This window comes from Zingiber officinale, chromosome 9A, assembly GCF_018446385.1.
Source record: "Zingiber officinale cultivar Zhangliang chromosome 9A, Zo_v1.1, whole genome shotgun sequence".
Classification (NCBI taxonomy): domain Eukaryota; kingdom Viridiplantae; phylum Streptophyta; class Magnoliopsida; order Zingiberales; family Zingiberaceae; genus Zingiber; species Zingiber officinale.
In genome coordinates this window covers 13,316,773-13,327,014 of record NC_056002.1, presented here as the reverse complement: position 1 = coordinate 13,327,014, position 10,242 = coordinate 13,316,773, and the positions used below count along the sequence as shown (strand labels likewise).

The 10,242-nt window shown below is 38.2% G+C and overlaps 1 long non-coding RNA gene across 1 annotated transcript; it reads left to right on the top strand.

Moving 5' to 3' along the window:
• Positions 1–7,844: 7,844 nt before the first annotated feature.
• Positions 7,845–9,847, top strand: LOC122021385. Its single transcript, XR_006122542.1, has 3 exons — positions 7,845–9,000; positions 9,115–9,202; positions 9,296–9,847. It is a non-coding gene; the product is annotated as an uncharacterized LOC122021385 (long non-coding RNA).
• The last annotated feature ends 395 nt before the right edge of the window (positions 9,848–10,242 follow it).

The following is a 10,242-nucleotide window of genomic DNA, read 5'->3' as shown; positions in this document are numbered from 1 at the left end:
CGGGGAAGGTTGATGCACGTGCTAGAGAACTTGAGAATCAGATTCCAAAGAAACTTATTTTGCATTGTGATGAGTCTAAAGCGTGAAATTTTCTAGTTTCAACGTTGGTGCACATCATCAACTTTTATACTTGTATCCTCTTAAAGTAGATTGACAGTCTCATGAACGAATTAAGATCTCAATCCAAAAAGAGGGAAGATCTTGAGGCAAGGGCTTCCAGAGTATGAAATGGGTGAACTCAGTCTGAAATTGGAGAGAGTAACAATTCTTGCTCTTTTAAACTAAATTTAGACTTCTGTTAAGCTTCCAGAATCTTTTCTGTTCACAGGTTATTCTTTAGAATATTTTTATTTATTTTTAGAATGGGGTAACAATTTACTGGAATAAGTATAGGAAACCATCTGTTATCCTTTACCTACAAAAGGTGCTGGTCAACAAAATTAAAATTGATATGTCCTTTTTGGGGGATTTTATTTTTAATTTCTGAAATATGAAAGAAATATTTTTTTTGTCATTTGAGTATCATATTTCTAATGAGAGTACCACTCACCATCTTATCATGTTTCAGGCTTCACATTTACTTCCTCCTAGGATTCCTGTGGGGCCAGGCCTAGGGGGCAGCTGGGCGGCGGGACCCGCCTTTTGCACAATGTTTCAGGCTTCACACGTCCCCTCGGGGCGGTGCGATGGTTAAGACATGGGGTGTTGTCACATGAGCTCTTGGGGTCGAAACTCGGCGTGACCGAGCATAACCTCCCCCATGTCTTGGTCATTTGCACTAATGACTAGTAGTCACCCGTGATTTACCTCCTCCGTGTTGGCCTAGGGACGGGTTGGCGGGGGCATTGAGGGCGAGCGAATCGCCTTTTGTCACATGTTTCAGGCTTCACACAGATTGACTGGTATACACAGATTGACTGGTATACAGAAGCAAATGGAACCTTATTTGACCAGAGCTAAAATGGTTTACTTTTATTCTATATGGTGGAATCATCATTCCCGTTCATCATTTTCAATTTGTCTGCAACTTTAGGACAGTATGGAATGAAATGTTTATTTTATTCTTTTTTCTATTAGGTCATTATTTGGATATCCATATGAATGAATTCATAGCCAAGTAATTTTTTGGTTGAAAGTTAAAGTCTTGTTTATTTTCATATGATGTGTAGAATGGATGGATATATATTTACTTGCCAAAAAAAATGACGAGTCAAAAAAAAATCAACCATCTGCTCCAATTGTAATATTGCTTTACTAATCTTATGAGCTGTATGATTTACCATAATGTAATGTACACAGGTGTACCAATCATATCTTCATGAAAACTAGTATTGTAGCCTCCACGGATTGACGTAGTTGGTACCTGTATAGATGCAAAATGTCTCATTGGGTGTCTAACCTCCCTCATACAAAGAGCCATTGCACTAGGGCAAAATGTCCCTTTGATTTACTTGCGTGCCTCTTGCCGTGGGTCAGCGATGCTAGGCGCTTGGGGTGAGCAATATCATCTTTTGCTCCAATGAAAACTAGTATTGTACCATTATCTGGATCCATGATACAATTAACCTTTGCCTACGCATCCTCATAAAGTGCTGTGTAATATATAGCTATTATGGTACTTAAAAGTGAGAATTTATTTTGTTATCTTGGCTGTGTTTATTAAACTGCACTTGGTTTGGTTATTTTTGCTATATATGTGTATTCTGTGTTATGTAGAACTGGATTCATGCCTTAAAGGATCGTTGCAAGAAGTTTACAAGACACATTGGCCTCTTCAGTGTTTAACAAAAACTTGCTTGAGAGTATACAAGATGCCAAGCTATCATAGCGCTACATATAGTGAAACTACAGGAGGTTTTAGATCCTTACTACAAGGTAGTTGCTGTTACATTGGGTTGCCATCATGTGTTCATGCGGAGTTTCTTATGTATAGATCAGCACCTTGTCTTATGGTTCAGACTATTATAGCACCTTGTCTTATGGTTCAGACTTTTATTTATAAATAATAGTAACATCGGTGCCAGAGAGCTAAGAAGTTCTGGCAGTCCAACATCACCTGGATTTGTTCCAACATGAAGCTGCTTGAGAAATTTCATTCCTGTAGAAGACAGGTGGTTCGTGCCTACCAGAATTTCTTTCTCAGTAACTGCATATCACCTTCAGGTTGACACTCTACCACTCGCACGTATGGATAATGTACTTGCGCTGGTATTGTTTCTTCTTTCTTGATGCATGCTATTGAAAAGGTTTGACAAAATATTTTATATCTATATGTTTTAGTTTCTAAAGAAACAAGCTCAAAATGTTATTTCAGTGAATTTTAAGTCGTTCAATTCTAGACCAATACTACATCATTTAGGAATTAAGAGTTGTTGTAAAATGATCGTGCTACAAAGATAAGGTGATTTTTCTACTCAAAAGTGGGAGCAACCTTAATGCCATATTTGTGTTTACCTCACATCAGTATCGTAGATGTGGAGATAAAAATGTCCTCGAGATTTCAATGAGGAGCCAAAACCGCACATGACTGTGTTGGAATTGTCATTTTATAAATCTAACTAAGGAGTACTTATTGATGTCTAGTACTCTTATTCTATTGACTGTATAAAACTTACATTACTGAAGATTACTAGAATCAAGGAGGATTTCTTACAATGTGATCCAGTATAGTGATATCATGAGCATTTATGTAATATATTTTTTCTGTTGGTGATAATATTTAATTTAATATTTATCCTAAAATTAAGTGCTTCGTTTCACTCTAGTTAAGCACCAAGATTCTTGGGAAGCCAAGGACTTTGGTGCTTTGGAGCCCATAGAGATTTCTAATGACACTAGTCTCTTCTTTTCAAATAGACCTGGTATGAATTATCTAATGCAGCTGCCATTTCTTTGTTAATTGTTAAGCTTGCATGTAATAATGATCAAGCTTGTTTTCGTGCAGTGGGTATTGATGGATATTGCAGTGGGTATTGATGGATATTGGGTCTTAAAACAATTAATATAATTTTGCAAAGAAAAATTGAGGTGTCATCAATCGATGAAAGTCAGAATCGACTTCTAAATCAAAATCTACGTTTTGTGTAGATGAATCTAGACTATTAATTTGCTCAAAATCAAGTACGGGTGAATGAGAAATTAATTGTTTAAAGTTAAGTCCAAACATAGTGTTAAGGAAGTAGATGGGGAATAGTCCCACATCTGAAATTTCCAAGAGAGAATGTTTCCTTATATGTATTGTCGTGTTAATGGAGATAATACAAAAAAGCACAGGTGCTCTCTTCGCATGTCCGCAATGGGCGCTTTGTTGGCGCACTTTGTACTTAGCAGGAGCTTAAATTTAAGTAAACAAATGGCAACTGTTTGATAGAAGAGGGGTCTAGAGCGTTGATCATGCAGAGTCGCAATCTGACCTTTGGCGACCAGATCTGATCTGAAGCGTCATCAGATGGATCAAAAGACGATATGAAAGGTCACCTTCATATCTGAAAGCTCATATCAAGGACTGTCTCAATAGATACAACCCTCTAGATTAAACGGCTCAATCCTGATCAAAAAGGTATATCACCGCTTCTCCTCTATAAATAGAATTCCAAAAGTCCGTGAGAAGGTTCGTCTCGAAATTTGAAGTGCTGTTATTTCGAGATAATGTCGTTATATCTTGGGAAACAAATTGCTACGACTACAAGCACGAGGTATCGAAGACCTCACAATCATAAAACGATATCGTGCAAACTGATGGTTAGGATCAACGACGATTCGATCGCCATTCCACACGAAGAAAAGTCGGAGAAGTTCAATGGAACCGACTTCAAACGATGGCAGCAAAAGATGTTCTACCTGACAACGCTAAACCTCGTACGGTTTTTGCATGAAGACCCATCCGTTGCTACGGAAGGTAAGTCCGATAATAAGGCTGCATGCGATACATGGGCGCATAGAGATTTCATGTGCCGCAACTACGTTCTCAACGCATTGGACAATACGTTGTATAACGTGTATTGTTCGATGAAAATGACAAAATCTCCGTGGGAATCACTTGAAAAGAAATACAAAACCGAAATGTCGGATTGAAGAAATTTATCGTCGGACGGTTTCTGGATTTCAAGATGCTGGATTCCAAGAGTGTGACGTCTCAAATCCAAGACATGCAGCATGATCTGGATGCCGAAGACATGAAGCTGAACAAGTCGTTCAAAGTAACCACGGTAATCGAGAAGCTCCCTTCGTCATGGAAGGATTTCAAAAATTACCTGAAGCACAAGCAAAAGGAGATGACACTTGAAGAGGCTACGAATAGAGGAAGATAATCGAAAGATGTCCGACTCCAGAGGAACGAAGTGGGTAGTCGACGAGATGCCCAACCTAGCCGAGCTAAACGCCAAAAAGCCGAAGCAATCCAAAAAGGCTCAAGGCAAGAAATTCAAGGGCACATGTTACAACTGCGGAAAGCCAGGACACATGGCCAAAGATTGCAAACGCTCGAAGAAACTAACCAAAAGTCAGAAGGATGCTGCGAACCAAGTCGTAACTTTCGATGACATGGAATTGGATCTCACTGCGGTCGTGTTTGAAGCCAACACGGTGATGGACAACCCGAAGCAATGGTGGATCGATACTGGAGGAACACGTCATACCTGTTCTGATAAGGCGATGTTCTCCAAGTATACTCCGATAAGTGGAAGAAAACTCTATATGGGCAATTCCACGACATCCTTGATTGTCGGACTCGGGAAAGTTGTTCTAAGAATGACGTCAAAAAGCTAACGCTCATTGATGTGCTCCATGTTTCCAACATCAGGAAGAACCTAGTTTCTTGATCAACACTTGTTAAGGCCGGTTTCAGACTAGTGTTCCAGTCAAATAACTTTGTACTTACGAAGAATGGTGTATTCTTAGGTAAGGGGTACTTAGAACAGAGTCTGTTCAAAATGATTGTAATGACTGTACACCGTGCTTTTGATGGCAATAAAATAAAAGCTTCCAGCTACGTTGTTGAGTGTTTTAATTTATGACATGATCGACTTAGGCATGTGCAATAATAATACTTTGAAATGTCTTGTCAAGTTAAATTTATTACCAAATGTCAATGTGGACGAAACACACAAATGTGAAGTGTGCGTTGAAGCAAAAATGACGAGACTACCTTTTCATTCAGTGGAAAGGTCAACGACTCCTCTAGAATTAATACATAGTGGAATTAATACATAGTGATCTATGTGATTTAACTAGAGGAGGTAAAAAGTATTTTATTACTTTTATCGATGACTACATGAAGTTCTGTTATGTCTTTCTTTTAAGAAATAACGAATTAAAATAATTCGTAGCGATAGAAGTGGAGAATATAGTGCACCGTTTGATGAGTTTTGTTCAGAATTTGACATTATCCATCAGACAACGGCGTCTCCGTTGTCTTACTCGCCTCAATCGAATGGTGTTGTCGAACGTAAAAATCGGACATTAAAGGAAATGATGAATGCCTTGTTGATAAGGGAAGCTATATTATTGACAAGTCACATTCTCAACAAAATCCCTCACAAGAAAAAAGATAAAATACCATATGAACTATAGAAAGACCGCGAGCCATCGTACAAATATCTGAAAGTATGGGGGTGCTTAGCAAAAGTCGAAGTATCCAAGCCAAAGCAAGTAAAAATCAAACCTAAAATATTCGAAGCGATATTTGTCGGAGTCAGATATTCCTGATATTCATGTGGAAACAACTATAGAATCTTGGAATGTGATATTCTTTGAAAACGTATTCCTGAATAAGAAAGGAAGCATTCAAAGTGATAACAATGGAAGTTCTAACGAAAATGACGTTTTTGAATTTAGTTGTCATAAAAGGACTATTGACAATTAAAGTGAAAAGACACGTTGAAGCAAACGGGCTAAAGTTAGAAATCACTCGGGTCGGACTTCATGACTTTTATGTCGGAAATGGACCCAAAAACATTAAGCGAAGCTCTCTCTAGTCCCGACGTCCCATTGTGGAAAGAAGCTGTCAATAATGAAATCGAGTTCATCATGAGTAACCATACTTGGGAATTAGTGGACCTTCCTTCTGGTACTAAACCATTAGGTTGTAAGCGGATACTAAATCACAAGTATAAAGTTGATGGATCGATTGACAAGTATAAAGCTAGACTTGAAGCCAAGGATACAAGCAAAAGGAAGGTATTGATCACTTCGATACCTACTCACCGGTGACAAGGATTACGTCCATATGAGTGTTGATAGCCACCGCAACACTGTTTAACCTTGAAATACACCAAATGGATGTTAAGACTGCATTCTTAAATGGTAAGTTGGAAGAAGAAATCTATATGGAGCAACCCAAGGGGTTCGTAGCTCCAAGAAAAAAGGAAAAGGTGTGTCGACTTGTTAAGTTGTTGTACGGACTTAAACAAACGGCTAACCAATGACACGAAAAATTTGACAAAACAATGATGTTAAACGAATTCAAAATAAATGAATGTGATAAATGTATTTATGTCAAACACACACCTAAAGATCATGTAATCATTTGTCTATATGTAGACGACATGCTTATGATGGACAGTAATCATGAGGTAATCATAAGTACAAAGAAAATGTTGACCAAGAATTTCGATATGAAAGATATGAGTCTGACAGATGTTATATTGAGAATTAAAATTCTCAGGACATCCAATGGGATAGTTTTGACACAATCCCATTATGTAGAGTCAGTGTTGAAAAGGTTCAATGCGTACGATCTCTCTACAATAAAAATACCTATGGATCTAAGTCAACACTTAGTAAAAAATCATGGTGAGTCCATATCGCAATTGGAATATTCTCGGTTAATAGGCAGCTTGATGTATCTCACAAATTGCACACATCCAGATATTGCTTGTGTGGTAAATAAGCTGAGTCGTTTTACGAGTAATCTAAACGACACCCATTGGAAAGCACTGATGCGAGTTCTTAGATATTTAAAATATACTATGAACTACGGATTACATTACGGAACGTAACCTGCTGTTTCAGAGGGATATTGTGATGCTAATTGGATATCAGATACAAAAGATTCCAAATTCACTAGTGGGTATGTATTCATAATCGGTGGAGGAGCGGTATCTTGGAAATCCACAAAGCAGACATACATTGCTCGGTCAACTATGGAATCCGAGTTTATAGCACTAGACAAAGTAGCAGAAGAAGCTGAATGACTGAGAAATTTCTTGAAAGATATTCCGAACTGGACGAAACCTCAGATGTTCCGAGCTGGACGAAACTTGTGCCTGCCATACTTATACACATACACTGTGATAGTCAATCGACAATTGGAAGGGCACAGAGTAGTATGTATAATGATAAGTTTTGATATATACGTCGTAGACACAATACCATTAGGCAGTTGATCTCGAACGGAGTGATTGCAATCAACTATGTCAAGTCAAAAGATAATTTAGCAGACCCTCTTATGAAGGGGCTAAGTCGAGATCAAGTATACTGCTCATCAAGATTAATGAGATTAAAAATCTACAACTAAAACGACTGTAGCGGTAACCCAATCTTGTTGACCGGAGATCCCAAGATCTTGGTTCAATGAGACAGCAAAGTTACAGAAGTTGTGTTACAACACACGAGATATATTATCTCTACGTCAATCCTAGGATAAACTTGTGCTATCCATGTAGTGAGGTTAAGTGTATGCTTTTAATGATTTCTATACCTTTATAAGGTGGTGGTAGGAAACTCTTGATAGAAGTGTCACCTATGTGAGTGTGAAGACATGCCACTTCAATAAAACACTCATGAATCCAAGATGACGTCCATGGCCAAAATGGAACCAACCATGAGAACCAAAAGTAGGTGAGATAAGTCTCTGTGTGGGTGTTATTGTCTTAGCATACACAAACAGCTGAGCAGTTCAAGACATCACGTTCACTGCGCAGCCTAGTATGCTCGATAGCATTCCACTACGGAAGGTTCAAAACCACAAGCTACATCTCCCGATGCATTGACTTATCGATTGAACTCCTATACATGTATTAATTCCCATTCATGTGGGGGATTGTTGGATATTAGGTCTTAAAATGACCAATACAGTTTTGCAAGGGAAAATCGAGGTGCCATCAATCGATGAAAGTTAGAATCAACTTCTAAATCGAAATCTACTTTTCACGTAGATGAATCTAGACTATTAATTTGCTCAAAATCGAGTACGGGTTAATGAGAAATTAATTGTTTAAAGTTAAGCCCAAAAATAGCGTTAAGGAAGTAGATGGGGAATCAGAGATTGCTTCCTTATATGCATTGTTGTGATAATGGAGCTAACACAAAAAGCACAGGTGCTCTCTTCTAATGGGTGAGTGGGCACTTTATTGGCGCACTTTGCACTTGCTCGCCCATGGGAAGAGGGAGATATGACTGGGCAAAACAAATGGCAACCGTTGGATAAAAGAGGGTGATGGATCATAAGTGATACAATCTGGAGCGTTGATCACGAAGAGTCGCAATCTGACCTTCAACGACTAGATCTGATCTGAAGCGTCAGATTGAATGAGTTAATCTGACTGTCGAGATCAAAAGACGATCTGAAGGTTCAGATCAAAGGTTGTCTGAATAGATACAACCCTCTAGATTAAACGGCTCAGATGAATCCTCACCAAAACCCTCCAGATGTTGGAAAAACACACAGAAAAATAAATCAATTCATTTATCTCTTCTGCATTCGGAGTCCAAAAAGCCTGTGAGATAGTGTAGCACCTGTAGCGGAGCAATATCAGTTTTATGCATTCTTCCGGCGGCAATCCCTGACAATGCCGACAATCGTAAAATAATTACAAGCACAAGGTATTGAAGACCTCACAGGTATAATGTTTTGTTTAAACTATAGTGTTGTTTCTAGTTTCTAGTAAACATCTTGCATCAATCTTTTCTGTACCATAGATTCAATCTCTTATGCAAGGCACATTAGAGAGACATGAAGCCTCGAAGCCACTTGCAAATAAAGAATTTCTCTGGTTACTGGTAATGCTAATATTCAGTTGTTTCTTGTATCCTAATTTTGAGTGAATGATCTCTCTTTTGTGCACATGATTTCTTCCGGAATTATATCAAGCGTCTTATATTTTTTAATTACAGTATGTTAAAAAGAACCATTGTTCTAGGCTACTACTCTACTTGCCTCACCTGCATTCTTTATGTACAGGCTCTTCTCAGCCTTTTTTGGGTATTTCCTTGTACCTTTCTTTATGTGGGTTTTTGGATGATGTTTTTTTTTTTTTAAACTAATTCCACTAGTATTTTGGATAATGACATCCAGTAAATTTCGGAGCAGCAGACGATGTCAAAGAGTGAGAACAGGTGAAGCATCAGGCATCAGGCAGAGAAAAGAGTAGGCATGCCACTGAAACAAGTATAGTTTGCTGATTTAGGTGAGTTCCTAAATTAAATTCAACATTGTTTTGAAATCTGCTCCTGGAAGATGAATTGGTGAGCCTTCCCGTCGAAGTGGGAGCACGGTCGTCTCATTGGGAGGGAGCTTAATCTAAGCCAATCACATATTGTGCGACCATGATTAGGTTCTTCCCGATCTGACAACACAAGCATAATTGGTCTAGCTTTTAAAGCACCGATACACTATGTTCTCCTGCTTCTACTGTGCTCGTATCTGATAAGCGTTCACAATGTGAACTTCCTTCGACATCAAGTACTTTCCATTTGAATGGAAAATTCTTTCAGGGCTTGAGAACTAAGGTTGAAGCAAACATCAGCTGCCAAGAAGCCAAGTAGATTCCTCAATGCCTGTAATGTAAATATCTTGTAATCGTGATGGTTAAAGGTTGTCTATTTGGTAAGAACTCGAGTGATGCAATGTGACCCTACTGAGTCAATAGATGTTTTTATTTCTCTTTTCTTCCTTTTGAGGATGTTAAATGGCATTATGCATCTTTTCTCCCCTTTCACCACTTCTACATGAAGGCGTTATATCAACACTAATAGATTTGTTAATGGTGGCATGATATCAAATGGTTTATTTGAATCACCCTATATCGTCCCCTTTTTCTCTAGAATTTCGTAGCAGTGGAACTTATTTACAATTCGAAGTGGCTTGATCCATTTTAAGTTTTTTCAATCCATTGAATTTATGACTTTTGCGTTCATAAATTAAATTTTATTGGGCTAGTCATTTAGCACGAATTGGTTTATCTCTTCAAGCTCATGTATTATGTAAATTTAAATGAATAAACAAGACCAAAATGGAAGAAA